Genomic DNA, 22,398 nt, shown 5'->3' on the forward strand with positions numbered 1-22,398 from the left:
ATCTTCCTGATGGTAAATCAGCGGAAGGCTCACTAACACGGTAAGTGCCTGAAATGATCTACTCAGACCAGTGTCACACCCCGAACCTTGATTATTGGGGATCCGCAGTATCGCCAATAATACAAGGATAGACCCGATTATATAGCAATCTGCGGAATTGCTAATAATGCGGGTAGATGTAAAGCAGTGGACACACGAACAACATGAAAATATACAAAGCAGTAAATATTCACAAAGTTGTGGAAATATCCACCACACGGCAATTCCTCAGAGGTGTGGTTACCTCTGAATGGGAACCCCGTGTGTGAGATCCCCCAAAGTGGCAGTGGAGGAATCTCGGCCTCTGGCAGTAACGGTCTGCTAGGGCCGGCGTCTCAGGGAGGCAAGCCTCAGATAATAACCCAACAGTAGGAGACGTTCCACTGAAGGGAGCAAGGTCAGACAGAAAGAGGTTCGGCAACAGTACAGGCGGCAACAGTACAGAGACGTGAGACGAGAGAATAGTCAGGAACCAAGCCAATAGTCGTTAACGGTACGGGCTGGCAGAGTACAGAATCAGGAAGCAGAAGAGAAGTCAAGACAGGCACAGAATCATACACAGAGAATCAATAACAATAATAATAATCTCCTAGTCTAGGTGTGAAGTCCTTGGTTTCAACACCTGGGATCTAGTCTAAGGTCTGAGTGCTGACACAGGGTATCGCAAACACAGACAAAGTGTGACTGAAAAGCACTTCCTTATATACTGCCTGGGAGAGAAGTCTCCACCCCAGGCAGCAACCAATCAGAGCAGGCTAAAATGTCAGCTGACCTCCAGGTCAGCTGACACGCTTTCTAAGAGTATAAAGGCGTGTCTGGTGTGCGGCCGCACCCCCTAGAGGCAAGATGGCAGAACCCTGGTGAACAGCATGTTGGTGAGTTTGGAGCAGAGTGCTCGGACGGGTGTGCGCAGCGGATGCGGACGAATTTCCGCATCCCGCGTTGGAAGGTCCGCTTGCCGGACTGGATGCGACCATATTTCCGCAATCCATCCGGCGTTGCAGATTTTTCGTTACATATCTGTGTTACGTTCATCTATCTTAATCCTGCTATTTTCTGACTGTCCTGTCCTGTCTTTGTGAGGCACGCCTTCGCCGCAGCGCATTGGCTGCCTCATTCCAGTCTGTCTGGTTTTGGACGCTTGCTGTCGCTAAGTAGCCGCTAGCTAGCAAGCGTTCATTCTGTCTGCCTGTCCTGATCTCCTCAGTTTTGGTTGTGCGCTCAGCGCTACTTTGCGCTGAGACGTTATAACGAAAGCACTGTTTGTGGCTGTCAGATCTGCACCGGCTCTGTGCGCCACAATCTCCTATTGGAGTCAGTCCTCCCCTCCACTATACTAGGGATAGCCTGTTTCCTGGTGCTAGTGTGTGTACCTCCTCCACGCCAGCTCATGCGTTGCATGCTGACTGTGGAGAATACACCACCAAGCCTTACACTGAGTTGCTGGAGTACCTTGGTGGGATTCCCCTCCCACAGCTGGAAGCGGAACAAAGAGAGCTCTTAGATGCTGAAATTTCAGAGGAGGAAGTAGCCATGGCCATAACCAGTATGCAATCGGGTAAAACACCCGGCCTAGATGGTATCCCCACTGAATACTATAAACTGTATAAGGAGGATCTCACCTCAACCCTGGCTGATCTATACAATTCTATGCAGTTGGAGTGTAGTCTCCCAGACTCTATGAGAACTGCCCTCATAGTGGTAATCCCGAAGAAGGACAAGGACCCAAGATACTGTGCCTCCTATCGACCGATCTCCCTCCTTAACGTCGATATTAAAATACTGGCCAAAATTCTGGCTAGAAGGCTGTCCCAAGTCATTGAAACCCTGATTCACCCAGACCAGACCGGCTTTATGCCTGGCAGGGGTACGGACACCAACTTGAGGCGACTCTTCACTAACCTTGTTACCACCCATGACAATCCGGGTTCCAGAGTCTTAGCTACCCTTGACGCTGAAAAAGCGTTTGACTCAGTTGAGTGGCCGTACCTCTGGGAGGTCCTCCAGCTGTATGGGATCGGGGACAAATTTATCGCATGGGTTAAACTGATGTATCACTCCCCAGTGGCCAGAATCAAAACTAATGACGAGGTTTCAGATCCCTTTCCCCTCCGCAGAGGCACCCGCCAGGGCTGCCCTCTCTCCCCCCTCCTGTTCGCTTTGGCGATCGAACCAGCAGCCATACAAATCAGAGCCTCGGATGAGGTTACAGGACTTCGGGTAGGGGGATTGGTCGAAAAGGTGGCACTTTACGCCGACGATATGATCCTGTTCTTGGGTGACCCAGGGCCATCTCTGAATGCAGCACTCCATATCCTTAGCTCTTTCGGCATGTTCTCAGGTATCTGTATAAATTGGGATAAGTCCCTGATATATCCAATTGATAAACAGATCACCCCTTTGGCCTCCCACTCCCAATTAAAATGGGTCCACAGTTTTAAATATCTAGGCATAGTGGTGGACGACTCCTTAGACAATTTTATCACCTTGAATTTACAACCAGTCATCGACCACTACTCCCGAAAAGCCCAGATTTGGAGGGGTCTTCCGCTTTCAGTTGTGGGACGGGTAAATCTCTTCAAGATGCTGTTTCTCCCCAGGTTCATATACGTACTCAGACAGTCCCCTGTCTGGATACCACAATCGGTTTTTAAAAAAATTGATTCCATTACATCCAGTTTTATTTGGGGCGAGGCTGCTCCACGCCTCTCACTTGCCACCCTGCAGCTCCCTATTGATGGAGGAGGTCTGGCGCTCCCGGACCTACGTAAATATTTTCTGGCCTCGATGCTTGTCACCATACGATGGTGGTTCTCCCAGGATGCGCGGAACACAGCAGTTGTACTGGAGGCCGCTATTGCTGGCTCATTTGAGTCACTGTTGAACCTCCCTTTTAGGGGGATCAACAGATACTCCTCTATTACGACTCCCATGAAAACCACTATCAAAGCTTGGGAAACTAGCAGAGCTGGCATGAGAAAACCTAATACTCTCTCCCCTTACACTCCACTTTGGGGTAATCCTAAACTTCCGCACTTCACATCCATACCGGACCCCCAGATGTGGGCATCCAGGGGAATTAAACAAGTAGCCCAACTTGCTCCCTCTGGCACGCTGCTTTCATTCTCCCAACTTAAAGATCGCTTCAGGTTACCAAACAGTATGCTCTTCCGCTATTTCCAAATCCGTCATGCCTGGCAGTGCCAGTTCCCTGGCCACTGGACCTGGGAATCAGACAGCTTGGAAGCACCGCTTATTAAGCTACAGCTGGAGAGACCTCTCTCTGAGATCTACTCCAGGCTGATCCCTTTAACTACCCCTAGATTAGACAAGGCTAGGTTGAAGTGGGAGGCAGAGATAGGTCCTTTAACAGACATTGAATGGGGAGATGTCCTGTCCAACATGGAGGGGGTTACAATTTCAGCTACCGACAAGTTCATGCACCTTAAATTAATATATAGGACATACCGCACACCAATACAGCTGAGGACCCTTTTTCCGGATAGGTCAGATATATGCCCCAAATGTCAGAGGGAAGTGGGGACCTTCTTCCATATGATCTGGTCTTGTGATATCCTTCAAACTTTTTGGAATATGATAGCTAAAACACTTACCAAGGTCATGGGGGAGAGAATTGTATTGGATCCCAAAGTCCTTCTGCTAGGTCTCTATGATGATGTTACCCTATCCAGCCACCAGAATACTCTGCTCAAAATCTTATGTCTGTATGCCCGTAGGGAAATATTCTCTAAATGGATGTCGGATCAACCCCCCTCGAAAAGCTCCTGGGTTACGAGAATAAATAAAGTCATGACATGGTACAAGCTAACATACCTCAACAGGAAATGCCCACAGAAATTTGAAAAAATATGGTTGCAGTGGTCTGAATATATCACATCACACCCGGGCTACTAGCTATGAACACCTATCTACAACCACAGTAGCTCCATGCTACCTGTTCTCCTGAACTTATGGACCTGATAGATCTATGCCCTCTGCACCTTGCTGAGATTTGTTGTTATGCCTTTTCATGTATCTAGAACGACCGCTTAAGCTACCTGTATCTTTATAAGGGTTGGGGTGGCTCCTTACAGTATCCTGCCTTTATCCCCCTTGAATGACACGATGCACCTAGGGGTGGGGGGGGGGGTGGGGATTACTGTATGTTTTGTATTCTGTACGAAAATTCAATAAAAATTTGACTTTTTAAAAAAAAAGCCGAAAGCGCCCGCTCTCGTCAGATCGGCTGTGAACCCCAGGTGCTGCAGGCGTTTTTTTTGGGTTTGAGGCCCAATGGCTATGAGCACGCGTGGGAAGCCTCACCTTCAAGGCGCCGAAACGGAGCCTTGGAGTTTGCCTGCGGCCACACTAAGCCGAAAGCGCCCGCTCTCGTCAGATCGCGGAAGCTAAGCGGCTTCAGGCCTGGTTAGTAGCTGCATGGGAGACCGGCTGTGAACCCCAGGTGCTGCAGGTGTTTTTTTGGGTTTGAGGCCCAATGGCTATGAGCACGCGTGGGAAGCCTCACCTTCAAGGCGCCGAAACGGCGCCTTGGAGCTTGCCTGCGGCCACACTAAGCCGAAAGCGCCCACTCTCGTCAGATTGCGGAAGCTAAGCGGCTTCAGGCCTGGTTAGTAGCTGCATGGGAGACCGGCTGTGAACCCCAGGTGCTGCAGGCGTTTTTTTGGGTTTGAGGCCCAATGGCTATGAGCACGCGTGGGAAGCCTCACCTTCAAGGCGCCGGAACGGCGCCTTGGAGTTTGCCTGCGGCCACACTAAGCCGAAAGCGCCCGCTCTCGTCAGATCGCGGAAGCTAAGCGGCTTCAGGCCTGGTTAGTAGCTGCATGGGAGACCGGCTGTGAACCCCAGGTGCTGCAGGCGTTTTTTTGGGTTTGAGGCCCAATGGCTATGAGCACGCGTGGGAAGCCTCACCTTCAAGGCGCCGAAACGGCGCCTTGGAGTTTGCCTGCGGCCACACTAAGCCGAAAGCGCCCGCTCTCGTCAGATCGCGGAAGCTAAGCGGCTTCAGGCCTGGTTAGTAGCTGCATGGGAGACCGGCTGTGAACTCCAGGTGCTGCAGGCGTTTTTTTGGGTTTGAGGCCCAATGGCTATGAGCACGCGTGGGAAGCCTCACCTTCAAGACGCCGAAACGGCGCCTTGGAGTTTGCCTGCGGCCACACTAAGCCGAAAGCGCCCGCTCTCGTCAGATTGCGGAAGCTAAGCGGCTTCAGGCCTGGTTAGTAGCTGCATGGGAGACCGGCTGTGAACCCCAGGTGCTGCAGGTGTTTTTTTGGGTTTGAGGCCCAATGGCTATGAGCACGCGTGGGAAGCCTCACCTTCAAGGCGCCGAAACGGCGCCTTGGAGTTTGCCTGCGGCCACACTAAGCCGAAAGCGCCCGCTCTCGTCAGATCGCGGAAGCTAAGCGGCTTCAGGCCTGGTTAGTAGCTGCATGGGAGACCGGCTGTGAACCCCAGGTGCTGCAGGCGTTTTTTTGGGTTTGAGGCCCAATGGCTATGAGCACGCGTGGGAAGCCTCACCTTCAAGGCGCCGAAACGGCGCCTTGGAGTTTGCCTGCGGCCACACTAAGCCGAAAGCGCCCGCTCTCGTCAGATCGCGGAAGCTAAGCGGCTTCAGGCCTGGTTAGTAGCTGCATGGGAGACCGGCTGTGAACCCCAGGTGCTGCAGGCGTTTTTTTGGGTTTGAGGCCCAATGGCTATGAGCACGCGTGGGAAGCCTCACCTTCAAGGCGCCGGAACGGCGCTTTGGAGTTTGCCTGCGGCCATACTAAGCCGAAAGCGCCCGCTCTCGTCAGATCGCGGAAGCTAAGCGGCTTCAGGCCTGGTTAGTAGCTGCATGGGAGACCGGCTGTGAACCCCAGGTGCTGCAGGCGTTTTTTTGGGTTTGAGGCCCAATGGCTATGAGCACGCGTGGGAAGCCTCACCTTCAAGGCGCCGAAACGGCGCCTTGGAGTTTGCCTGCGGCCACACTAAGCCGAAAGCGCCCGCTCTCGTCAGATCGCGGAAGCTAAGCGGCTTCAGGCCTGGTTAGTAGCTGCATGGGAGACCGGCTGTGAACCCCAGGTGCTGCAGGCGTTTTTTTGGGTTTGAGGCCCAATGGCTATGAGCACGCGTGGGAAGCCTCACCTTCAAGGCGCCGAAACGGCGCCTTGGAGTTTGCCTGCGGCCACACTAAGCCGAAAGCGCCCGCTCTCGTCAGATCGCGGAAGCTAAGCGGCGTCAGGCCTGGTTAGTAGCTGCATGGGAGACCGGCTGTGAACCCCAGGTGCTGCAGGCGTTTTTTTGGGTTTGAGGCCCAATGGCTATGAGCACGCGTGGGAAGCCTCACCTTCAAGGCGCCGGAACGGCGCCTTGGAGTTTGCCTGCGGCCACACTAAGCCGAAAGCGCCCGCTCTCGTCAGATCGCGGAAGCTAAGCGGCTTCAGGCCTGGTTAGTAGCTGCATGGGAGACCGGCTGTGAACCCCAGGTGCTGCAGGCGTTTTTTTGGGTTTGAGGCCCAATGGCTATGAGCACGCGTGGGAAGCCTCACCTTCAAGGCGCCGAAACGGCGCCTTGGAGTTTGCCTGCGGCCACACTAAGCCGAAAGCGCCCGCTCTCGTCAGATCGCGGAAGCTAAGCGGCTTCAGGCCTGGTTAGTAGCTGCATGGGAGACCGGCTGTGAACCCCAGGTGCTGCAGGCGTTTTTTTGGGTTTGAGGCCCAATGGCTATGAGCACGCGTGGGAAGCCTCACCTTCAAGGCGCCGAAACGGCGCCTTGGAGTTTGCCTGCGGCCACACTAAGCCGAAAGCGCCCGCTCTCGTCAGATCGCGGAAGCTAAGCGGCTTCAGGCCTGGTTAGTAGCTGCATGGGAGACCGGCTGTGAACCCCAGGTGCTGCAGGTGTTTTTTTGGGTTTGAGGCCCAATGGCTATGAGCACGCGTGGGAAGCCTCACCTTCAAGGCGCCGGAACGGCGCCTTGGAGTTTGCCTGCGGCCACACTAAGCCGAAAGCGCCCACTCTCGTCAGATCGCGGAAGCTAAGCGGCTTCAGGCCTGGTTAGTAGCTGCATGGGAGACCGGCTGTGAACCCCAGGTGCTGCAGGCGTTTTTTTGGGTTTGAGGCCCAATGGCTATGAGCACGCGTTTTTTTGGGTTTGAGGCCCAATGGCTATGAGCACGCGTGGGAAGCCTCACCTTCAAGGCGCCGAAACGGCGCCTTGGAGTTTGCCTGCAGCCACACTAAGCCGAAAGCGCCTGCTCTCGTCAGATCGCGGAAGCTAAGCGGCTTCAGGCCTGGTTAGTAGCTGCATGGGAGACCGGCTGTGAACCCCAGGTGCTGCAGGCGTTTTTTTGGGTTTGAGGCCCAATGGCTATGAGCACGCGTGGGAAGCCTCACCTTCAAGGCGCCGAAACGGCGCCTTGGAGTTTGCCTGCGACCACACTAAGCCGAAAGCGCCCGCTCTCGTCAGATCGCGGAAGCTAAGCGGCTTCAGGCCTGGTTAGTAGCTGCTTGGGAGACCGGCTGTGAACCCCAGGTGCTGCAGGCGTTTTTTTGGGTTTGAGGCCCAATGGCTATGAGCACGCGTGGGAAGCCTCACCTTCAAGGCGCCGAAACGGCACCTTGGAGTTTGCCTGCGGCCACACTAAGCCGAAAGCGCCCGCTCTCGTCAGATCGCGGAAGCTAAGCGGCTTCAGGCCTGGTTAGTAGCTGCATGGGAGACCGGCTGTGAACCCCAGGTGCTGCAGGCGTTTTTTTGGGTTTGAGGCCCAATGGCTATGAGCACGCGTGGGAAGCCTCACCTTCAAGGCGCCGAAACGGCGCCTTGGAGTTTGCCTGCGGCCACACTAAGCCGAAAGCGCGCGCTCTCGTCAGATCGCGGAAGCTAAGCGGCTTCAGGCCTGGTTAGTAGCTGCATGGGAGACCGGCTGTGAACCCTAGGTGCTGCAGGCGTTTTTTTGGGTTTGAGGCCCAATGGCTATGAGCACGCGTGGGAAGCCTCACCTTCAAGGCGCCGGAACGGCGCCTTGGAGTTTGCCTGCGGCCACACTAAGCCGAAAGCGCCCGCTCTCGTCAGATCGCGGAAGCTAAGCGGCTTCAGGCCTGGTTAGTAGCTGCATGGGAGACCGGCTGTGAACCCCAGGTGCTGCAGGCGTTTTTTTGGGTTTGAGGCCCAATGGCTATGAGCACGCGTGGGAAGCCTCACCTTCAAGGCGCCGAAACGGCGCCTTGGAGTTTGCCTGCGGCCACACTAAGCCGAAAGCGCCCGCTCTCGTCAGATCGCGGAAGCTAAGCGGCTTCAGGCCTGGTTAGTAGCTGCATGGGAGACCGGCTGTGAACCCCAGGTGCTGCAGGCGTTTTTTTGGGTTTGAGGCCCAATGGCTATGAGCACGCGTGGGAAGCCTCACCTTCAAGGCGCCGAAACGGCGCCTTGGAGTTTGCCTGCGGCCACACTAAGCCGAAAGCGCCCGCTCTCGTCAGATCGCGGAAGCTAAGCGGCTTCAGGCCTGGTTAGTAGCTGCATGGGAGACCGGCTGTGAACCCCAGGTGCTGCAGGCGTTTTTTGGGGTTTGAGGCCCAATGGCTATGAGCACGCGTGGGAAGCCTCACCTTCAAGGCGCCGAAACGGCGCCTTGGAGTTTGCCTGCGGCCACACTAAGCCGAAAGCGCCCGCTCTCGTCAGATCGCGGAAGCTAAGCGGCTTCAGGCCTGGTTAGTAGCTGCATGGGAGACCGGCTGTGAACCCCAGGTGCTGCAGGCGTTTTTTGGGGTTTGAGGCCCAATGGCTATGAGCACGCGTGGGAAGCCTCACCTTCAAGGCGCCGAAACGGCGCCTTGGAGTTTGCCTGCGGCCACACTAAGCCGAAAGCGCCCGCTCTCGTCAGATCGCGGAAGCTAAGCGGCTTCAGGCCTGGTTAGTAGCTGCATGGGAGACCGGCTGTGAACCCCAGGTGCTGCAGGCGTTTTTTGGGGTTTGAGGCCCAATGGCTATGAGCACGCGTGGGAAGCCTCACCTTCAAGGCGCCGAAACGGCGCCTTGGAGTTTGCCTGCGGCCACACTAAGCCGAAAGCGCCCGCTCTCGTCAGATCGCGGAAGCTAAGCGGCTTCAGGCCTGGTTAGTAGCTGCATGGGAGACCGGCTGTGAACCCCAGGTGCTGCAGGCGTTTTTTGGGGTTTGAGGCCCAATGGCTATGAGCACGCGTGGGAAGCCTCACCTTCAAGGCGCCGAAACGTCGGCTTGGAGTTTGTCTGCGGCCACACTAAGCCGAAAGCGCCCGCTCTCGTCAGATTGCGGAAGCTAAGCGGCTTCAGGCCTGGTTAGTAGCTGCATGGGAGACCGGCTGTGAACCCCAGGTGCTGCAGGCGTTTTTTTGGGTTTGAGGCCCAATGGCTATGAGCACGCGTGGGAAGCCTCACCTTCAAGGCGCCGGAACGGCGCCTTGGAGTTTGCCTGCGGCCACACTAAGCCGAAAGCGCCCGCTCTCGTCAGATCGCGGAAGCTAAGCGGCTTCAGGCCTGGTTAATAGCTGCATGGGAGACCGGCTGTGAACCCCAGGTGCTGCAGGCGTTTTCTTGGGTTTGAGGCCCAATGGCTATGAGCACGCGTGGGAAGCCTCACCTTCAAGGCGCCGAAACGGCGCCTTGGAGTTTGCCTGCGGCCACACTAAGCCGAAAGCGCCCGCTCTCGTCAGATTGCGGAAGCTAAGCGGCTTCAGGCCTGGTTAGTAGCTGCATGGGAGACCGGCTGTGAACCCCAGGTGCTGCAGGCGTTTTTTTGGGTTTGAGGCCCAATGGCTATGAGCACGCGTGGGAAGCCTCACCTTCAAGGCGCCGAAACGGCGCCTTGGAGTTTGCCTGTGGCCACACTAAGCCGAAAGCGCCCGCTCTCGTCAGATCGCGGAAGCTAAGCGGCTTCAGGCCTGGTTAGTAGCTGCATGGGAGACCGGCTGTGAACCCCAGGTGCTGCAGGGGGTTTTTTGGGTTTGAGGCCCAATGGCTATGAGCACGCGTGGGAAGCCTCACCTTCAAGGCGCCGAAACGGCGCCTTGGAGTTTGCCTGCGGCCACACTAAGCCGAAAGCGCCCGCTCTCGTCAGATCGCGGAAGCTAAGCGGCTTCAGGCCTGGTTAGTAGCTGCATGGGAGACCGGCTGTGAACCCCAGGTGCTGCAGGCGTTTTTTTGGGTTTGAGGCCCAATGGCTATGAGCACGCGTGGGAAGCCTCACCTTCAAGGCGCCGAAACGGCGCCTTGGAGTTTGCCTGCGGCCACACTAAGCCGAAAGCGCCCGCTCTCGTCAGATCGCGGAAGCTAAGCGGCTTCAGGCCTGGTTAGTAGCTGCATGGGAGACCGGCTGTGAACCCCAGGTGCTGCAGGCGTTTTTTTGGGTTTGAGGCCCAATGGCTATGAGCACGCGTGGGAAGCCTCACCTTCAAGGCGCCGAAACGGCGCCTTGGAGTTTGCCTGCGGCCACACTAAGCCGAAAGCGCCCGCTCTCGTCAGATTGCGGAAGCTAAGCGGCTTCAGGCCTGGTTAGTAGCTGCATGGGAGACCGGCTGTGAACCCCAGGTGCTGCAGCCGTTTTTTTGGGTTTGAGGCCCAATGGCTATGAGCACGCGTGGGAAGCCTCACCTTCAAGGCGCCGAAACGGCGCTTTGGAGTTTGCCTGCGGCCACACTAAGCCGAAAGCGCCCGCCCTCGTCAGATTGCGGAAGCTAAGCGGCTTCAGGCCTGGTTAGTAGCTGCATGGGAGACCGGCTGTGAACCCCAGGTGCTGCAGGTGTTTTTTTGGGTTTGAGGCCCAATGGCTATGAGCACGCGTGGGAAGCCTCACCTTCAAGGCGCCGAAACGGCGCCTTGGAGTTTGCCTGCGGCCACACTAAGCCGAAAGCGCCCGCTCTCGTCAGATCGCGGAAGCTAAGCTGCTTCAGGCCTGGTTAGTAGCTGCATGGGAGACCGGCTTTGAACCCCAGGTGCTGCAGGCGGTTTTTTGGGTTTGAGGCCCAATGGCTATGAGCACGCGTGGGAAGCCTCACCTTCAAGGCGCCGAAACGGCGCCTTGGAGTTTGCCTGCGGCCACACTAAGCCGAAAGCGCCCGCTCTCGTCAGATCGCGGAAGCTAAGCGGCTTCAGGCCTGGTTAGTAGCTGCATGGGAGACCGGCTGTGAACCCCAGGTGCTGCAGGCGTTTTTTTGGGTTTGAGGCCCAATGGCTATGAGCACGCGTGGGAAGCCTCACCTTCAAGGCGCCGGAACGGCGCCTTGGAGATTGCCTGCGGCCACACTAAGCCGAAAGCGCCCGCTCTCGTCAGATCGCGGAAGCTAAGCGGCTTCAGGCCTGGTTAGTAGCTGCATGGGAGACCGGCTGTGAACCCCAGGTGCTGCAGGCGTTTTTTTGGGTTTGAGGCCCAATGGCTATGAGCACGCGTGGGAAGCCTCACCTTCAAGGCGCCGAAACGGCGCCTTGGAGTTTGCCTGCGGCCACACTAAGCCGAAAGCGCCCGCTCTCGTCAGATCGCGGAAGCTAAGCGGCTTCAGGCCTGGTTAGTAGCTGCATGGGAAACCGGCTGTGAACCCCAGGTGCTGCAGGCGTTTTTTTGGGTTTGAGGCCCAATGGCTATGAGCACGCGTGGGAAGCCTCACCTTCAAGGCGCCGAAACGGCGCCTTGGAGCTTGCCTGCGGCCACACTAAGCCGAAAGCGCCCGCTCTCGTCAGATCGCGGAAGCTAAGCGGCTTCAGGCCTGGTTAGTAGCTGCATGGGAGACCGGCTGTGAACCCCAGGTGCTGCAGGCGTTTTTTTGGGTTTGAGGCCCAATGGCTATGAGCACGCGTGGGAAGCCTCACCTTCAAGGCGCCGAAACGGCGCCTTGGAGTTTGCCTGCGGCCACACTAAGCCGAAAGCGCCCGCTCTCGTCAGATCGCAGAAGCTAAGCGGCTTCAGGCCTGGTTAGTAGCTGCATGGGAGACTGGCTGTGAACCCCAGGTGCTGCAGGCGTTTTTTTGGGGTTTGAGGCCCAATGGCTATGAGCACGCGTGGGAAGCCACACCTTCAAGGCGCCGAAACGGCGCCTTGGAGTTTGCCTGCGGCCACACTAAGCCGAAAGCGCCCGCTTTCGTCAGATCGCGGAAGCTAAGCGGCTTCAGGCCCGGTTAGTAGCTGCATGGGAGACTGGCTGTGAACCCCAGGTGCTGCAGGCGTTTTTTTGGGTTTGAGGCCCAATGGCTATGAGCACGCGTGGGAAGCCTCACCTTCAAGGCGCCGGAACGGCGCCTCGGAGTTTGCCTGCGGCCACACTAAGCCGAAAGCGCCCGCTCTCGTCAGATCGCGGAAGCTAAGCGGCTTCAGGCCTGGTTAGTAGCTGCATGGGAGACCGGCTGTGAACCCCAGGTGCTGCAGGCGTTTTTTTGGGTTTGAGGCCCAATGGCCATGAGCACGCGTGGGAAGCCTCACCTTCAAGGCGCCGAAACGGCGCCTTGGAGTTTGCCTGCGGCCACACTAAGCCGAAAGCGCCCGCTCTTGTCAGATCGCGGAAGCTAAGCGGCTTCAGGCCTGGTTAGTAGCTGCATGGGAGACCGGCTGTGAACCCCAGGTGCTGCAGGCGTTTTTTTGGGTTTGAGGCCCAATGGCTATGAGCACGCGTGGGAAGCCTCACCTTCAAGGCGCCGAAACGGCGCCTTGGAGTTTGCCTGCGGCCACACTAAGCCGAAAGCGCCCGCTCTCGTCAGATCGCGGAAGCTAAGCGGCTTCAGGCCTGGTTAGTAGCTGCATGGGAGACCGGCTGTGAACCCCAGGTGCTGCAGGCGTTTTTTTGGGTTTGAGGCCCAATGGCTATGAGCACGCGTGGGAAGCCTCACCTTCAAGGCGCCGGAACGGCGCCTTGGAGTTTACCTGCGGCCAGACTAAGCCGAAAGCGCCCGCTCTCGTCAGATCGCGGAAGCTAAGCGGCTTCAGGCCTGGTTAGTAGCTGCATGGTAGACCGGCTGTGAACCCCAGGTGCTGCAGGCGTTTTTTTGGGTTTGAGGCCCAATGGCTATGAGCACGCGTGGGAAGCCTCACCTTCAAGGCGCCGAAACGGCGCCTTGGAGTTTGCCTGCGGCCACACTAAGCCGAAAGCGCCCGCTCTCGTCAGATCGCGGAAGCTAAGCGGCTTCAGGCCTGGTTAGTAGCTGCATGGGAGACCGGCTGTGAACTCCAGGTGCTGCAGGTGTTTTTTTGGGTTTGAGGCCCAATGGCTATGAGCACGCGTGGGAAGCCTCACCTTCAAGGCGCCGAAACGGCGCCTTGGAGTTTGCCTGCGGCCACACTAAGCCGAAAGCGCCCGCTCTCGTCAGATCGCGGAAGCTAAGCGGCTTCAGGCCTGGTTAGTAGCTGCATGGGAGACCGGCTGTGAACCCCAGGTGCTGCAGGCGTTTTTTTGGGTTTGAGGCCCAATGGCTATGAGCACGCGTGGGAAGCCTCACCTTCAAGGCGCCGAAACGGCGCCTTGGAGTTTGCCTGCGGCCACACTAAGCTGAAAGCGCCCGCTCTCGTCAGATCGCGGAAGCTAAGCGGCTTCAGGCCTGGTTAGTAGCTGCATGGGAGACCGGCTGTGAACCCCAGGTGCTGCAGGCGTTTTTTTGGGTTTGAGGCCCAATGGCTATGAGCACGCGTGGGAAGCCTCACCTTCAAGGCGCCGAAACGGCGCCTTGGAGTTTGCCTGCGGCCACACTAAGCCGAAAGCGCCCGCTCTCGTCAGATCGCGGAAGCTAAGCGGCTTCAGGCCTGGTTAGTAGCTGCATGGGAGACCGGCTGTGAACCCCAGGTGCTGCAGGCGTTTTTTTGGGTTTGAGGCCCAATGGCTATGAGCACGCGTGGGAAGCCTCACCTTCAAGGCGCCGAAACGGCGCCTTGGAGTTTGCCTGCGGCCACACTAAGCCGAAAGCGCCCGCTCTCGTCAGATCGCGGAAGCTAAGCGGCTTCAGGCCTGGTTAGTAGCTGCATGGGAGACCGGCTGTGAACCCCAGGTGCTGCAGGTGTTTTTTTGGGTTTGAGGCCCAATGGCTATGAGCACGCGTGGGAAGCCTCACCTTCAAGGCGCCGGAACGGCGCCTTGGAGTTTGCCTGCGGCCACACTAAGCCGAAAGCGCCCGCTCTCGTCAGATCGCGGAAGCTAAGCGGCTTCAGGCCTGGTTAGTAGCTGCATGGGAGACCGGCTGTGAACCCCAGGTGCTGCAGGTGTTTTTTTGGGTTTGAGGCCCAATGGCTATGAGCACGCGTGGGAAGCCTCACCTTCAAGGCGCCGGAACGGCGCCTTGGAGTTTGCCTGCGGCCACACTAAGCCGAAAGCGCCCGCTCTCGTCAGATCGCGGAAGCTAAGCGGCTTCAGGCCTGGTTAGTAGCTGCATGGGAGACCGGCTGTGAACCCCAGGTGCTGCAGGCGTTTTTTTGGGTTTGAGGCCCAATGGCTATGAGCACGCGTGGGAAGCCTCACCTTCAAGGCGCCGAAACGGCGCCTTGGAGTTTTCCTGCGGCCACACTAAGCCGAAAGCGCCCGCTCTCGTCAGATCGCGGAAGCTAAGCGGCTTCAGGCCTGGTTAGTAGCTGCATGGGAGACCGGCTGTGAACCCCAGGTGCTGCAGGCGTTTTTTTGGGTTTGAGGCCCAATGGCTATGAGCACGCGTGGGAAGCCTCACCTTCAAGGCGCCGAAACGGCGCCTTGGAGTTTGCCTGCGGCCACACTAAGCCGAAAGCGCCCGCTCTCGTCAGATCGCGGAAGCTAAGCGGCTTCAGGCCTGGTTAGTAGCTGCATGGGAGACCGGCTGTGAACCCCAGGTGCTGCAGGTGTTTTTTTGGGTTTGAGGCCCAATGGCTATGAGCACGCGTGGGAAGCCTCACCTTCAAGGCGCCGGAACGGCGCCTTGGAGTTTGCCTGCGGCCACACTAAGCCGAAAGCGCCCGCTCTCGTCAGATCGCGGAAGCTAAGCGGCTTCAGGCCTGGTTAGTAGCTGCATGGGAGACCGGCTGTGAACCCCAGGTGCTGCAGGCGTTTTTTTGGGTTTGAGGCCCAATGGCTATGAGCACGCGTGGGAAGCCTCACCTTCAAGGCGCCGAAACGGCGCCTTGGAGTTTGCCTGCGGCCACACTAAGCCGAAAGCGCCCGCTCTCGTCAGATCGCGGAAGCTAAGCGGCTTCAGGCCTGGTTAGTAGCTGCATGGGAGACCGGCTGTGAACCCCAGGTGCTGCAGGCGTTTTTTTGGGTTTGAGGCCCAATGGCTATGAGCACGCGTGGGAAGCCTCACCTTCAAGGCGCCGAAACGGCGCCTTGGAGCTTGCCTGCGGCCACACTAAGCCGAAAGCGCCCGCTCTCGTCAGATCGCGGAAGCTAAGCGGCTTCAGGCCTGGTTAGTAGCTGCATGGGAGACCGGCTGTGAACCCCAGGTGCTGCAGGCGTTTTTTTGGGTTTGAGGCCCAATGGCTATGAGCACGCGTGGGAAGCCTCACCTTCAAGGCGCCGGAACGGCGCCTTGGAGTTTGCCTGCGGCCACACTAAGCCGAAAGCGCCCGCTCTCGTCAGATCGCGGAAGCTAAGCGGCTTCAGGCCTGGTTAGTAGCTGCATGGGAGACCGGCTGTGAACCCCAGGTGCTGCAGGCGTTTTTTTGGGTTTGAGGCCCAATGGCTATGAGCACGCGTGGGAAGCCTCACCTTCAAGGCGCCGAAACGGCGCCTTGGAGTTTGCCTGCGGCCACACTAAGCCGAAAGCGCCCGCTCTCGTCAGATCGCGGAAGCTAAGCGGCTTCAGGCCTGGTTAGTAGCTGCATGGGAGACCGGCTGTGAACCCCAGGTGCTGCAGGCGTTTTTTTGGGTTTGAGGCCCAATGGCTATGAGCACGCGTGGGAAGCCTCACCTTCAAGGCGCCGAAACGGCGCCTTGGAGTTTGCCTGCGGCCACACTAAGCCGAAAGCGCCCGCTCTCGTCAGATTGCGGAAGCTAAGCGGCTTCAGGCCTGGTTAGTAGCTGCATGGGAGACCGGCTGTGAACCCCAGGTGCTGCAGGTGTTTTTTTGGGTTTGAGGCCCAATGGCTATGAGCACGCGTGGGAAGCCTCACCTTCAAGGCGCCGAAACGGCGCCTTGGAGTTTGCCTGCGGCCACACTAAGCCGAAAGCGCCCGCTCTCGTCAGATCGCGGAAGCTAAGCGGCTTCAGGCCTGGTTAGTAGCTGCATGGGAGACCGGCTGTGAACCCCAGGTGCTGCAGGCGTTTTTTTGGGTTTGAGGCCCAATGGCTATGAGCACGCGTGGGAAGCCTCACCTTCAAGGCGCCGAAACGGCGCCTTGGAGTTTGCCTGCGGCCACACTAAGCCGAAAGCGCCCGCTCTCGTCAGATCGCGGAAGCTAAGCGGCTTCAGGCCTGGTTAGTAGCTGCATGGGAGACCGGCTGTGAACCCCAGGTGCTGCAGGCGTTTTTTTGGGTTTGAGGCCCAATGGCTATGAGCACGCGTGGGAAGCCTCACCTTCAAGGCGCCGGAACGGCGCTTTGGAGTTTGCCTGCGGCCATACTAAGCCGAAAGCGCCCGCTCTCGTCAGATCGCGGAAGCTAAGCGGCTTTAGGCCTGGTTAGTAGCTGCATGGGAGACCGGCTGTGAACCCCAGGTGCTGCAGGCGTTTTTTTTGGGTTTGAGGCCCAATGGCTATGAGCACGCGTGGGAAGCCTCACCTTCAAGGCGCCGAAACGGCGCCTTGGAGTTTGCCTGCGGCCACACTAAGCCGAAAGCGCCCGCTCTCGTCAGATCGCGGAAGCTAAGCGGCTTCAGGCCTGGTTAGTAGCTGCATGGGAGACCGGCTGTGAACCCCAGGTGCTGCAGGCGGTTTTTTGGGTTTGAGGCCCAATGGCTATGAGCACGCGTGGGAAGCCTCACCTTCAAGGCGCCGAAACGGCGCCTTGGAGTTTGCCTGCGGCCACACTAAGCCGAAAGCGCCCGCTCTCGTCAGATCGCGGAAGCTAAGCGGCTTCAGGCCTGGTTAGTAGCTGCATGGGTGACCGGCTGTGAACCCCAGGTGCTGCAGGCGTTTTTTTTGGGTTTGAGGCCCAATGGCTATGAGCACGCGTGGGAAGCCTCACCTTCAAGGCGCCGAAACGGCGCCTTGGAGTTTGCCTGCGGCCACACTAAGCCGAAAGCGCCCACTCTCGTCAGATCGCGGAAGCTAAGCGGCTTCAGGCCTGGTTAGTAGCTGCATGGGAGACCGGCTGTGAACCCCAGGTGCTGCAGGCGTTTTTTTGGGTTTGAGGCCCAATGGCTATGAGCACGCGTGGGAAGCCTCACCTTCAAAGCGCCGGAACGGCGCCTTGGAGTTTGCCTGCGGCCACACTAAGCTGAAAGCGCCCACTCTCGTCAGATCGCAGAAGCTAAGCGGCTTCAGGCCTGGTTAGTAGCTGCATGGGAGACCGGCTGTGAACCCCAGGTGCTGCAGGCGTTTTTTTGGGTTTGAGGCCCAATGGCTATGAGCACGCGTGGGAAGCCTCACCTTCAAGGCGCCGAAACGGCGCCTTGGAGTTTGCCTGCGGCCACACTAAGCCGAAAGCGCCCGCTCTCGTCAGATCGCGGAAGCTAAGCGGCTTCAGGCCTGGTTAGTAGCTGCATGGGAGACCGGCTGTGAACCCCAGGTGCTGCAGGCGTTTTTTTGGGTTTGAGGCCCAATGGCTATGAGCACGCGTGGGAAGCCTCACCTTCAAGGCGCCGGAACGGCGCCTTGGATTTTGCCTGCGGCCACACTAAGCCGAAAGCGCCCGCTCTCGTCAGATCGCGGAAGCTAAGCGGCTTCAGGCCTGGTTAGTAGCTGCATGGGAGACCGGCTGTGAACCCCAGGTGCTGCAGGCGTTTTTTTGGGTTTGAGGCCCAATGGCTATGAGCACGCGTGGGAAGCCTCACCTTCAAGGCGCCGGAACGGCGCCTTGGAGTTTGCCTGCAGCCACACAAAGCCGAAAGCGCCCGCTCTCGTCAGATCGCGGAAGCTAAGCGGCTTCAGGCCTGGTTAGTTGCTGCATGGGAGACCGGCTGTGAACCCCAGGTGCTGCAGGCGTTTTTTTGGGTTTGAGGCCCAATGGCTATGAGCACGCGTGGGAAGCCTCACCTTCAAGGCGCCGAAACGGCGCCTTGGAGTTTGCCTGCGGCCACACTAAGCCGAAAGCGCCCGCTCTCGTCAGATCGCGGAAGCTAAGCGGCTTCAGGCCTGGTTAGTAGCTGCATGGGAGACCGGCTGTGAACCCCAGGTGCTGCAGGCGTTTTTTTGGGTTTGAGGCCCAATGGCTATGAGCACGCGTGGGAAGCCTCACCTTCAAGGCGCCGAAACGGCGCCTTGGAGTTTGCCTGCGGCCACACTAAGCCGAAAGCGCCCGCTCTCGTCAGATCGCGGAAGCTAAGCGGCTTCAGGCCTGGTTAGTAGCTGCATGGGAGACCGGCTGTGAACCCCAGGTGCTGCAGGCGTTTTTTTGGGTTTGAGGCCCAATGGCTATGAGCACGCATGGGAAGCCTCACCTTCAAGGCGCCGAAACGGCGCCTTGGAGTTTGCCTGCGGCCACACTAAGCCGAAAGCGCCCGATCTCGTCAGATCGCGGAAGCTAAGCGGCTTCAGGCCTGGTTAGTAGCTGCATGGGAGACCGGCTGTGAACCCCAGGTGCTGCAGGCGTTTTTTTGGGTTTGAGGCCCAATGGCTATGAGCACGCGTGGGAAGCCTCACCTTCAAGGCGCCGAAACGGCGCCTTGGAGTTTGCCTGCGGCCACACTAAGCCGAAAGCGCCCGCTCTCGTCAGATCGCGGAAGCTAAGCGGCTTCAGGCCTGGTTAGTAGCTGCATGGGAGACCGGCTGTGAACCCCAGGTGCTGCAGGCGTTTTTTTGGGTTTGAGGCCCAATGGCTATGAGCACGCGTGGGAAGCCTCACCTTCAAAGCGCCGGAACGGCGCCTTGGAGTTTGCCTGCGGCCACACTAAGCTGAAAGCGCCCGCTCTCGTCAGATCGCGGAAGCTAAGCGGCTTCAGGCCTGGTTAGTAGCTGCATGGGAGACCTGCTGTGAACCCCAGGTGCTGCAGGCATTTTTTTGGGTTTGAGGCCCAATGGCTATGAACACGCGTGGGAAGCCTCACCTTCAAGGCGCCGAAACGGCGCCTAGGAGTTTGCCTGCGGCCACACTAAGCCGAAAGCGCCCGCTCTCGTCAGATCGCGGAAGCTAAGCGGCTTCAGGCCTGGTTAGTAGCTGCATGGGAGACCGGCTGTGAACCCCAGGTACTGCAGGCGTTTTTTTGGGTTTGAGGCCCAATGGCTATGAGCACGCGTGGGAAGCCTCACCTTCAAGGCGCCGAAACGGCGCCTTGGAGTTTGCCTGTGGCCACACTAAGCCGAAAGCGCCCGCTCTCGTCAGATCGCGGAAGCTTAGCGGCTTCAGGCCTGGTTAGTAGCTGCATGGGAGACCGGCTGTGAACCCCAGGTGCTGCAGGCGTTTTTTTGGGTTTGAGGCCCAATGGCTATGAGCACGCGTGGGAAGCCTCACCTTCAAGGCGCCGGAACGGCGCCTTGGAGTTTGCCTGCGGCCACACTAAGCCGAAAGCGCCCGCTCTCGTCAGATCGCGGAAGCTAAGCGGCTTCAGGCCTGGTTAGTAGCTGCATGGGAGACCGGCTGTGAACCCCAGGTGCTGCAGGCGTTTTTTTGGGTTTGAGGCCCAATGGCTATGAGCACGCGTGGGAAGCCTCACCTTCAAGGCGCCGAAACGGCGCCTTGGTGTTTGCCTGCGGCCACACTAAGCCGAAAGCGCCCGCTCTCGTCAGATCGCGGAAGCTAAGCGGCTTCAGGCCTGGTTAGTAGCTGCATGGGAGACCGGCTGTGAACCCCAGGTGCTGCAGGCGTTTTTTTTGGGTTTGAGGCCCAATGGCTATGAGCACGCGTGGGAAGCCTCACCTTCAAGGCGCCGAAACGGCGCCTTGGAGTTTGCCTGCGGCCACACTAAGCCGAAAGCGCCCGCTCTCGTCAGATCGCGGAAGCTAAGCGGCTTCAGGCCTGGTTAGTAGCTGCATGGGAGACCGGCTGTGAACCCCAGGTGCTGCAGGCGTTTTTTTGGGTTTGAGGCCCAATGGCTATGAGCACGCGTGGGAAGCCTCACCTTCAAGGCGCCGGAACGGCGCCTTGGAGTTTGCCTGCGGCCACACTAAGCCGAAAGCGCCCGCTCTCGTCAGATCGCGGAAGCTACGCGGCTTCAGGCCTGGTTAGTAGCTGCATGGGAGACCGGCTGTGAACCCCAGGTGCTGCAGGCGTTTTTTTGGGTTTGAGGCCCAATGGCTATGAGCACGCGTGGGAAGCCTCACCTTCAAGGCGCCGAAACGGCGCCTTGGAGTTTGCCTGCGGCCACACTAAGCCGAAAGCGCCCGCTCTCGTCAGATCGCGGAAGCTAAGCGGCTTCAGGCCTGGTTAGTAGCTGCATGGGAGACCGGCTGTGAACCCCAGGTGTTGCAGGCGTTTTTTTTGGGTTTGAGGCCCAATGGCTATGAGCACGCGTGGGAAGCCTCACCTTCAAGGCGCCGAAACGGCGCCTTGGAGTTTGCCTGCGGCCACACTAAGCCGAAAGCGCCCGCTCTCGTCAGATCGCGGAAGCTAAGCGGCTTCAGGCCTGGTTAGTAGCTGCATGGGAGACCGGCTGTGAACCCCAGGTGCTGCAGGCGTTTTTTTGGGTTTGAGGCCCAATGGCTATGAGCACGCGTGGGAAGCCTCACCTTCAAGGCGCCGGAACGGCGCCTTGGAGTTTGCCTGCGGCCACACTAAGCCGAAAGCGCCCGCTCTCGTCAGATCGCGGAAGCTAAGTGGCTTCAGGCCTGGTTAGTAGCTGCATGGGAGACCGGCTGTGAACCCCAGGTGCTGCAGGCGTTTTTTTTGGGTTTGAGGCCCAATGGCTATGAGCACGCGTGGGAAGCCTCACCTTCAAGGCGCCGAAACGGCACCTTGGAGTTTGCCTGTGGCCACACTAAGCCGAAAGCGCCGCTCTCGTCAGATCGCGGAAGCTAAGCGGCTTCAGGCCTGGTTAGTAGCTGCATGCGAGACCGGCTGTGAACCCCAGGTGCTGCAGGCGTTTTTTTTGGGTTTGAGGCCCAATGGCTATGAGCACGCGTGGGAAGCCTCACCTTCAAGGCGCCGAAACGGCGCCTTGGAGTTTGCCTGCGGCCACACTAAGCCGAAAGCGCCCGCTCTCGTCAGATCGCGGAAGCTAAGCGGCTTCAGGCCTGGTTAGTAGCTGCATGGGAGACCGGCTGTGAACCCCAGGTGCTGCAGGTGTTTTTTTGGGTTTGAGGCCCAATGGCTATGAGCACGCGTGGGAAGCCTCACCTTCAAGGCGCCGAAACGGCACCTTGGAGTTTGCCTGCGGCCACACTAAGCCGAAAGCGCCCGCTCTCGTCAGATCGCGGAAGCTAAGCGGCTTCAGGCCTGGTTAGTAGCTGCATGCGAGACCGGCTGTGAACCCCAGGTGCTGCAGGCGTTTTTTTGGGTTTGAGGCCCAATGGCTATGAGCACGCGTGGGAAGCCTCACCTTCAAGGCGCCGAAACGGCGCCTTGGAGTTTGCCTGCGGCCACACTAAGCCGAAAGCGCCCTCTCTCGTCAGATCGCGGAAGCTAAGCGGCTTCAGGCCTGGTTAGTAGCTGCATGGGAGACCGGCTGTGAACCCCAGGTGCTGCAGGTGTTTTTTTGGGTTTGAGGCCCAATGGCTATGAGCACGCGTGGGAAGCCTCACCTTCAAGGCGCCGGAACGGCGCCTTGGAGTTTGCCTGCGGCCACACTAAGCCGAAAGCGCCCGCTCTCGTCAGATCGCGGAAGCTAAGCGGCTTCAGGCCTGGTTAGTAGCTGCATGGGAGACCGGCTGTGAACCCCAGGTGCTGCAGGCGTTTTTTTGGGTTTGAGGCCCAATGGCTATGAGCACGCGTGGGAAGCCTCACCTTCAAGGCGCCGAAACGGCGCCTTGGAGTTTGCCTGCGGCCACACTAAGCCGAAAGCGCCCGCTCTCGTCAGATCGCGGAAGCTAAGCGGCTTCAGGCCTGGTTAGTAGCTGCATGGGAGACCGGCTGTGAACCCCAGGTGCTGCAGGCGTTTTTTTTGGGTTTGAGGCCCAATGGCTATGAGCACGCGTGGGAAGCCTCACCTTCAAGGCGCCGAAACGGCGCCTTGGAGTTTGCCTGCGGCCACACTAAGCCGAAAGCGCCCGCTCTCGTCAGATCGCGGAAGCTAAGCGGCTTCAGGCCTGGTTAGTAGCTGCATGGGAGACCGGCTGTGAACCCCAGGTGCTGCAGGTGTTTTTTTTGGGTTTGAGGCCCAATGGCTATGAGCACGCGTGGGAAGCCTCACCTTCAAGGCGCC

The 22,398-nt window shown here is 58.3% G+C and overlaps 47 non-coding genes and 42 pseudogenes across 47 annotated transcripts; all 89 read left to right on the plus strand.

Annotated features, from left to right (window-relative positions):
- Positions 1-4,394: 4,394 nt before the first annotated feature.
- LOC137557408 (5S ribosomal RNA) lies at positions 4,395-4,513 on the plus strand (annotated as a pseudogene).
- Positions 4,514-4,596: 83 nt separating this feature from the next.
- Positions 4,597-4,715, plus strand: LOC137550687 (5S ribosomal RNA; annotated as a pseudogene).
- Positions 4,716-4,798: 83 nt separating this feature from the next.
- On the plus strand, positions 4,799-4,917 carry LOC137555807 (5S ribosomal RNA). Its single transcript, XR_011028475.1, has one exon. It is a non-coding gene; the product is annotated as a 5S ribosomal RNA (ribosomal RNA).
- An 83-nt stretch (positions 4,918-5,000) lies between these two features.
- On the plus strand, positions 5,001-5,119 carry LOC137549789 (5S ribosomal RNA). The gene has a single exon (XR_011026854.1). It is a non-coding gene; the product is annotated as a 5S ribosomal RNA (ribosomal RNA).
- Positions 5,120-5,202: 83 nt separating this feature from the next.
- LOC137548311 (5S ribosomal RNA) lies at positions 5,203-5,321 on the plus strand (annotated as a pseudogene).
- An 83-nt stretch (positions 5,322-5,404) lies between these two features.
- On the plus strand, positions 5,405-5,523 carry LOC137555808 (5S ribosomal RNA). The gene has a single exon (XR_011028476.1). It is a non-coding gene; the product is annotated as a 5S ribosomal RNA (ribosomal RNA).
- An 83-nt stretch (positions 5,524-5,606) lies between these two features.
- On the plus strand, positions 5,607-5,725 carry LOC137555809 (5S ribosomal RNA). The gene has a single exon (XR_011028477.1). It is a non-coding gene; the product is annotated as a 5S ribosomal RNA (ribosomal RNA).
- An 83-nt stretch (positions 5,726-5,808) lies between these two features.
- Positions 5,809-5,927, plus strand: LOC137555276 (5S ribosomal RNA). The gene has a single exon (XR_011027969.1). It is a non-coding gene; the product is annotated as a 5S ribosomal RNA (ribosomal RNA).
- An 83-nt stretch (positions 5,928-6,010) lies between these two features.
- On the plus strand, positions 6,011-6,129 carry LOC137555810 (5S ribosomal RNA). The gene has a single exon (XR_011028478.1). It is a non-coding gene; the product is annotated as a 5S ribosomal RNA (ribosomal RNA).
- An 83-nt stretch (positions 6,130-6,212) lies between these two features.
- On the plus strand, positions 6,213-6,331 carry LOC137559425 (5S ribosomal RNA; annotated as a pseudogene).
- Positions 6,332-6,414: 83 nt separating this feature from the next.
- On the plus strand, positions 6,415-6,533 carry LOC137555811 (5S ribosomal RNA). Its single transcript, XR_011028479.1, has one exon. It is a non-coding gene; the product is annotated as a 5S ribosomal RNA (ribosomal RNA).
- An 83-nt stretch (positions 6,534-6,616) lies between these two features.
- On the plus strand, positions 6,617-6,735 carry LOC137555813 (5S ribosomal RNA). The gene has a single exon (XR_011028481.1). It is a non-coding gene; the product is annotated as a 5S ribosomal RNA (ribosomal RNA).
- Positions 6,736-6,818: 83 nt separating this feature from the next.
- Positions 6,819-6,937, plus strand: LOC137557409 (5S ribosomal RNA; annotated as a pseudogene).
- An 83-nt stretch (positions 6,938-7,020) lies between these two features.
- Positions 7,021-7,139, plus strand: LOC137548061 (5S ribosomal RNA; annotated as a pseudogene).
- A 121-nt stretch (positions 7,140-7,260) lies between these two features.
- LOC137558218 (5S ribosomal RNA) lies at positions 7,261-7,379 on the plus strand (annotated as a pseudogene).
- An 83-nt stretch (positions 7,380-7,462) lies between these two features.
- Positions 7,463-7,581, plus strand: LOC137547981 (5S ribosomal RNA; annotated as a pseudogene).
- Positions 7,582-7,664: 83 nt separating this feature from the next.
- LOC137555814 (5S ribosomal RNA) lies at positions 7,665-7,783 on the plus strand. Its single transcript, XR_011028482.1, has one exon. It is a non-coding gene; the product is annotated as a 5S ribosomal RNA (ribosomal RNA).
- Positions 7,784-7,866: 83 nt separating this feature from the next.
- LOC137548849 (5S ribosomal RNA) lies at positions 7,867-7,985 on the plus strand (annotated as a pseudogene).
- An 83-nt stretch (positions 7,986-8,068) lies between these two features.
- LOC137555815 (5S ribosomal RNA) lies at positions 8,069-8,187 on the plus strand. Its single transcript, XR_011028483.1, has one exon. It is a non-coding gene; the product is annotated as a 5S ribosomal RNA (ribosomal RNA).
- An 83-nt stretch (positions 8,188-8,270) lies between these two features.
- On the plus strand, positions 8,271-8,389 carry LOC137555816 (5S ribosomal RNA). Its single transcript, XR_011028484.1, has one exon. It is a non-coding gene; the product is annotated as a 5S ribosomal RNA (ribosomal RNA).
- An 83-nt stretch (positions 8,390-8,472) lies between these two features.
- On the plus strand, positions 8,473-8,591 carry LOC137555817 (5S ribosomal RNA). The gene has a single exon (XR_011028485.1). It is a non-coding gene; the product is annotated as a 5S ribosomal RNA (ribosomal RNA).
- Positions 8,592-8,674: 83 nt separating this feature from the next.
- LOC137555819 (5S ribosomal RNA) lies at positions 8,675-8,793 on the plus strand. Its single transcript, XR_011028486.1, has one exon. It is a non-coding gene; the product is annotated as a 5S ribosomal RNA (ribosomal RNA).
- An 83-nt stretch (positions 8,794-8,876) lies between these two features.
- LOC137555820 (5S ribosomal RNA) lies at positions 8,877-8,995 on the plus strand. Its single transcript, XR_011028487.1, has one exon. It is a non-coding gene; the product is annotated as a 5S ribosomal RNA (ribosomal RNA).
- Positions 8,996-9,078: 83 nt separating this feature from the next.
- LOC137555821 (5S ribosomal RNA) lies at positions 9,079-9,197 on the plus strand. The gene has a single exon (XR_011028488.1). It is a non-coding gene; the product is annotated as a 5S ribosomal RNA (ribosomal RNA).
- An 83-nt stretch (positions 9,198-9,280) lies between these two features.
- Positions 9,281-9,399, plus strand: LOC137547889 (5S ribosomal RNA; annotated as a pseudogene).
- An 83-nt stretch (positions 9,400-9,482) lies between these two features.
- On the plus strand, positions 9,483-9,601 carry LOC137559239 (5S ribosomal RNA; annotated as a pseudogene).
- An 83-nt stretch (positions 9,602-9,684) lies between these two features.
- On the plus strand, positions 9,685-9,803 carry LOC137558840 (5S ribosomal RNA; annotated as a pseudogene).
- Positions 9,804-9,886: 83 nt separating this feature from the next.
- LOC137548220 (5S ribosomal RNA) lies at positions 9,887-10,005 on the plus strand (annotated as a pseudogene).
- An 83-nt stretch (positions 10,006-10,088) lies between these two features.
- On the plus strand, positions 10,089-10,207 carry LOC137555822 (5S ribosomal RNA). Its single transcript, XR_011028489.1, has one exon. It is a non-coding gene; the product is annotated as a 5S ribosomal RNA (ribosomal RNA).
- Positions 10,208-10,290: 83 nt separating this feature from the next.
- LOC137555823 (5S ribosomal RNA) lies at positions 10,291-10,409 on the plus strand. The gene has a single exon (XR_011028490.1). It is a non-coding gene; the product is annotated as a 5S ribosomal RNA (ribosomal RNA).
- Positions 10,410-10,492: 83 nt separating this feature from the next.
- LOC137549676 (5S ribosomal RNA) lies at positions 10,493-10,611 on the plus strand (annotated as a pseudogene).
- An 83-nt stretch (positions 10,612-10,694) lies between these two features.
- Positions 10,695-10,813, plus strand: LOC137551095 (5S ribosomal RNA; annotated as a pseudogene).
- An 83-nt stretch (positions 10,814-10,896) lies between these two features.
- Positions 10,897-11,015, plus strand: LOC137549493 (5S ribosomal RNA; annotated as a pseudogene).
- Positions 11,016-11,098: 83 nt separating this feature from the next.
- On the plus strand, positions 11,099-11,217 carry LOC137555825 (5S ribosomal RNA). Its single transcript, XR_011028492.1, has one exon. It is a non-coding gene; the product is annotated as a 5S ribosomal RNA (ribosomal RNA).
- An 83-nt stretch (positions 11,218-11,300) lies between these two features.
- Positions 11,301-11,419, plus strand: LOC137555826 (5S ribosomal RNA). The gene has a single exon (XR_011028493.1). It is a non-coding gene; the product is annotated as a 5S ribosomal RNA (ribosomal RNA).
- An 83-nt stretch (positions 11,420-11,502) lies between these two features.
- Positions 11,503-11,621, plus strand: LOC137557228 (5S ribosomal RNA; annotated as a pseudogene).
- An 83-nt stretch (positions 11,622-11,704) lies between these two features.
- LOC137555827 (5S ribosomal RNA) lies at positions 11,705-11,823 on the plus strand. Its single transcript, XR_011028494.1, has one exon. It is a non-coding gene; the product is annotated as a 5S ribosomal RNA (ribosomal RNA).
- Positions 11,824-11,906: 83 nt separating this feature from the next.
- LOC137549506 (5S ribosomal RNA) lies at positions 11,907-12,025 on the plus strand (annotated as a pseudogene).
- An 84-nt stretch (positions 12,026-12,109) lies between these two features.
- On the plus strand, positions 12,110-12,228 carry LOC137548984 (5S ribosomal RNA; annotated as a pseudogene).
- An 83-nt stretch (positions 12,229-12,311) lies between these two features.
- LOC137555828 (5S ribosomal RNA) lies at positions 12,312-12,430 on the plus strand. Its single transcript, XR_011028495.1, has one exon. It is a non-coding gene; the product is annotated as a 5S ribosomal RNA (ribosomal RNA).
- An 83-nt stretch (positions 12,431-12,513) lies between these two features.
- Positions 12,514-12,632, plus strand: LOC137559262 (5S ribosomal RNA; annotated as a pseudogene).
- An 83-nt stretch (positions 12,633-12,715) lies between these two features.
- Positions 12,716-12,834, plus strand: LOC137555829 (5S ribosomal RNA). The gene has a single exon (XR_011028496.1). It is a non-coding gene; the product is annotated as a 5S ribosomal RNA (ribosomal RNA).
- An 83-nt stretch (positions 12,835-12,917) lies between these two features.
- LOC137548873 (5S ribosomal RNA) lies at positions 12,918-13,036 on the plus strand (annotated as a pseudogene).
- An 83-nt stretch (positions 13,037-13,119) lies between these two features.
- LOC137557025 (5S ribosomal RNA) lies at positions 13,120-13,238 on the plus strand (annotated as a pseudogene).
- An 83-nt stretch (positions 13,239-13,321) lies between these two features.
- Positions 13,322-13,440, plus strand: LOC137555830 (5S ribosomal RNA). Its single transcript, XR_011028497.1, has one exon. It is a non-coding gene; the product is annotated as a 5S ribosomal RNA (ribosomal RNA).
- An 83-nt stretch (positions 13,441-13,523) lies between these two features.
- On the plus strand, positions 13,524-13,642 carry LOC137557127 (5S ribosomal RNA; annotated as a pseudogene).
- An 83-nt stretch (positions 13,643-13,725) lies between these two features.
- On the plus strand, positions 13,726-13,844 carry LOC137555831 (5S ribosomal RNA). Its single transcript, XR_011028498.1, has one exon. It is a non-coding gene; the product is annotated as a 5S ribosomal RNA (ribosomal RNA).
- An 83-nt stretch (positions 13,845-13,927) lies between these two features.
- LOC137557410 (5S ribosomal RNA) lies at positions 13,928-14,046 on the plus strand (annotated as a pseudogene).
- An 83-nt stretch (positions 14,047-14,129) lies between these two features.
- Positions 14,130-14,248, plus strand: LOC137557412 (5S ribosomal RNA; annotated as a pseudogene).
- An 83-nt stretch (positions 14,249-14,331) lies between these two features.
- LOC137555832 (5S ribosomal RNA) lies at positions 14,332-14,450 on the plus strand. Its single transcript, XR_011028499.1, has one exon. It is a non-coding gene; the product is annotated as a 5S ribosomal RNA (ribosomal RNA).
- An 83-nt stretch (positions 14,451-14,533) lies between these two features.
- On the plus strand, positions 14,534-14,652 carry LOC137557893 (5S ribosomal RNA; annotated as a pseudogene).
- An 83-nt stretch (positions 14,653-14,735) lies between these two features.
- LOC137557413 (5S ribosomal RNA) lies at positions 14,736-14,854 on the plus strand (annotated as a pseudogene).
- Positions 14,855-14,937: 83 nt separating this feature from the next.
- On the plus strand, positions 14,938-15,056 carry LOC137555833 (5S ribosomal RNA). Its single transcript, XR_011028500.1, has one exon. It is a non-coding gene; the product is annotated as a 5S ribosomal RNA (ribosomal RNA).
- An 83-nt stretch (positions 15,057-15,139) lies between these two features.
- LOC137555835 (5S ribosomal RNA) lies at positions 15,140-15,258 on the plus strand. The gene has a single exon (XR_011028501.1). It is a non-coding gene; the product is annotated as a 5S ribosomal RNA (ribosomal RNA).
- An 83-nt stretch (positions 15,259-15,341) lies between these two features.
- LOC137555837 (5S ribosomal RNA) lies at positions 15,342-15,460 on the plus strand. The gene has a single exon (XR_011028503.1). It is a non-coding gene; the product is annotated as a 5S ribosomal RNA (ribosomal RNA).
- Positions 15,461-15,543: 83 nt separating this feature from the next.
- Positions 15,544-15,662, plus strand: LOC137555838 (5S ribosomal RNA). The gene has a single exon (XR_011028504.1). It is a non-coding gene; the product is annotated as a 5S ribosomal RNA (ribosomal RNA).
- An 83-nt stretch (positions 15,663-15,745) lies between these two features.
- Positions 15,746-15,864, plus strand: LOC137555839 (5S ribosomal RNA). The gene has a single exon (XR_011028505.1). It is a non-coding gene; the product is annotated as a 5S ribosomal RNA (ribosomal RNA).
- Positions 15,865-15,947: 83 nt separating this feature from the next.
- LOC137548312 (5S ribosomal RNA) lies at positions 15,948-16,066 on the plus strand (annotated as a pseudogene).
- An 83-nt stretch (positions 16,067-16,149) lies between these two features.
- Positions 16,150-16,268, plus strand: LOC137555840 (5S ribosomal RNA). Its single transcript, XR_011028507.1, has one exon. It is a non-coding gene; the product is annotated as a 5S ribosomal RNA (ribosomal RNA).
- An 83-nt stretch (positions 16,269-16,351) lies between these two features.
- LOC137555841 (5S ribosomal RNA) lies at positions 16,352-16,470 on the plus strand. Its single transcript, XR_011028508.1, has one exon. It is a non-coding gene; the product is annotated as a 5S ribosomal RNA (ribosomal RNA).
- Positions 16,471-16,553: 83 nt separating this feature from the next.
- LOC137547507 (5S ribosomal RNA) lies at positions 16,554-16,672 on the plus strand. The gene has a single exon (XR_011026595.1). It is a non-coding gene; the product is annotated as a 5S ribosomal RNA (ribosomal RNA).
- An 84-nt stretch (positions 16,673-16,756) lies between these two features.
- On the plus strand, positions 16,757-16,875 carry LOC137555842 (5S ribosomal RNA). Its single transcript, XR_011028509.1, has one exon. It is a non-coding gene; the product is annotated as a 5S ribosomal RNA (ribosomal RNA).
- Positions 16,876-16,958: 83 nt separating this feature from the next.
- On the plus strand, positions 16,959-17,077 carry LOC137555649 (5S ribosomal RNA). Its single transcript, XR_011028323.1, has one exon. It is a non-coding gene; the product is annotated as a 5S ribosomal RNA (ribosomal RNA).
- An 84-nt stretch (positions 17,078-17,161) lies between these two features.
- LOC137548062 (5S ribosomal RNA) lies at positions 17,162-17,280 on the plus strand (annotated as a pseudogene).
- An 83-nt stretch (positions 17,281-17,363) lies between these two features.
- On the plus strand, positions 17,364-17,482 carry LOC137551992 (5S ribosomal RNA; annotated as a pseudogene).
- An 83-nt stretch (positions 17,483-17,565) lies between these two features.
- On the plus strand, positions 17,566-17,684 carry LOC137555843 (5S ribosomal RNA). Its single transcript, XR_011028510.1, has one exon. It is a non-coding gene; the product is annotated as a 5S ribosomal RNA (ribosomal RNA).
- An 83-nt stretch (positions 17,685-17,767) lies between these two features.
- Positions 17,768-17,886, plus strand: LOC137555844 (5S ribosomal RNA). Its single transcript, XR_011028511.1, has one exon. It is a non-coding gene; the product is annotated as a 5S ribosomal RNA (ribosomal RNA).
- Positions 17,887-17,969: 83 nt separating this feature from the next.
- On the plus strand, positions 17,970-18,088 carry LOC137550779 (5S ribosomal RNA; annotated as a pseudogene).
- Positions 18,089-18,171: 83 nt separating this feature from the next.
- On the plus strand, positions 18,172-18,290 carry LOC137555846 (5S ribosomal RNA). The gene has a single exon (XR_011028512.1). It is a non-coding gene; the product is annotated as a 5S ribosomal RNA (ribosomal RNA).
- Positions 18,291-18,373: 83 nt separating this feature from the next.
- Positions 18,374-18,492, plus strand: LOC137555847 (5S ribosomal RNA). The gene has a single exon (XR_011028513.1). It is a non-coding gene; the product is annotated as a 5S ribosomal RNA (ribosomal RNA).
- An 83-nt stretch (positions 18,493-18,575) lies between these two features.
- Positions 18,576-18,694, plus strand: LOC137558745 (5S ribosomal RNA; annotated as a pseudogene).
- Positions 18,695-18,777: 83 nt separating this feature from the next.
- LOC137555849 (5S ribosomal RNA) lies at positions 18,778-18,896 on the plus strand. The gene has a single exon (XR_011028515.1). It is a non-coding gene; the product is annotated as a 5S ribosomal RNA (ribosomal RNA).
- An 83-nt stretch (positions 18,897-18,979) lies between these two features.
- Positions 18,980-19,098, plus strand: LOC137556581 (5S ribosomal RNA). The gene has a single exon (XR_011029225.1). It is a non-coding gene; the product is annotated as a 5S ribosomal RNA (ribosomal RNA).
- An 83-nt stretch (positions 19,099-19,181) lies between these two features.
- On the plus strand, positions 19,182-19,300 carry LOC137557963 (5S ribosomal RNA; annotated as a pseudogene).
- An 83-nt stretch (positions 19,301-19,383) lies between these two features.
- On the plus strand, positions 19,384-19,502 carry LOC137548959 (5S ribosomal RNA; annotated as a pseudogene).
- An 83-nt stretch (positions 19,503-19,585) lies between these two features.
- LOC137555850 (5S ribosomal RNA) lies at positions 19,586-19,704 on the plus strand. The gene has a single exon (XR_011028516.1). It is a non-coding gene; the product is annotated as a 5S ribosomal RNA (ribosomal RNA).
- Positions 19,705-19,787: 83 nt separating this feature from the next.
- On the plus strand, positions 19,788-19,906 carry LOC137555851 (5S ribosomal RNA). Its single transcript, XR_011028517.1, has one exon. It is a non-coding gene; the product is annotated as a 5S ribosomal RNA (ribosomal RNA).
- An 84-nt stretch (positions 19,907-19,990) lies between these two features.
- LOC137555852 (5S ribosomal RNA) lies at positions 19,991-20,109 on the plus strand. The gene has a single exon (XR_011028518.1). It is a non-coding gene; the product is annotated as a 5S ribosomal RNA (ribosomal RNA).
- An 83-nt stretch (positions 20,110-20,192) lies between these two features.
- Positions 20,193-20,311, plus strand: LOC137547921 (5S ribosomal RNA; annotated as a pseudogene).
- Positions 20,312-20,394: 83 nt separating this feature from the next.
- Positions 20,395-20,513, plus strand: LOC137557574 (5S ribosomal RNA; annotated as a pseudogene).
- An 84-nt stretch (positions 20,514-20,597) lies between these two features.
- Positions 20,598-20,716, plus strand: LOC137555853 (5S ribosomal RNA). The gene has a single exon (XR_011028519.1). It is a non-coding gene; the product is annotated as a 5S ribosomal RNA (ribosomal RNA).
- Positions 20,717-20,799: 83 nt separating this feature from the next.
- Positions 20,800-20,918, plus strand: LOC137558077 (5S ribosomal RNA; annotated as a pseudogene).
- Positions 20,919-21,002: 84 nt separating this feature from the next.
- Positions 21,003-21,120, plus strand: LOC137553460 (5S ribosomal RNA; annotated as a pseudogene).
- An 84-nt stretch (positions 21,121-21,204) lies between these two features.
- On the plus strand, positions 21,205-21,323 carry LOC137557414 (5S ribosomal RNA; annotated as a pseudogene).
- Positions 21,324-21,406: 83 nt separating this feature from the next.
- Positions 21,407-21,525, plus strand: LOC137548867 (5S ribosomal RNA; annotated as a pseudogene).
- Positions 21,526-21,608: 83 nt separating this feature from the next.
- Positions 21,609-21,727, plus strand: LOC137550623 (5S ribosomal RNA; annotated as a pseudogene).
- An 83-nt stretch (positions 21,728-21,810) lies between these two features.
- On the plus strand, positions 21,811-21,929 carry LOC137555854 (5S ribosomal RNA). The gene has a single exon (XR_011028520.1). It is a non-coding gene; the product is annotated as a 5S ribosomal RNA (ribosomal RNA).
- An 83-nt stretch (positions 21,930-22,012) lies between these two features.
- Positions 22,013-22,131, plus strand: LOC137555855 (5S ribosomal RNA). Its single transcript, XR_011028521.1, has one exon. It is a non-coding gene; the product is annotated as a 5S ribosomal RNA (ribosomal RNA).
- An 84-nt stretch (positions 22,132-22,215) lies between these two features.
- LOC137557416 (5S ribosomal RNA) lies at positions 22,216-22,334 on the plus strand (annotated as a pseudogene).
- Positions 22,335-22,398: the final 64 nt, after the last annotated feature.

The sequence above is a fragment of the Hyperolius riggenbachi genome, chromosome 2 (assembly GCF_040937935.1).
Source record: "Hyperolius riggenbachi isolate aHypRig1 chromosome 2, aHypRig1.pri, whole genome shotgun sequence".
NCBI classification, from domain to species: Eukaryota; Metazoa; Chordata; class Amphibia; order Anura; family Hyperoliidae; genus Hyperolius; species Hyperolius riggenbachi.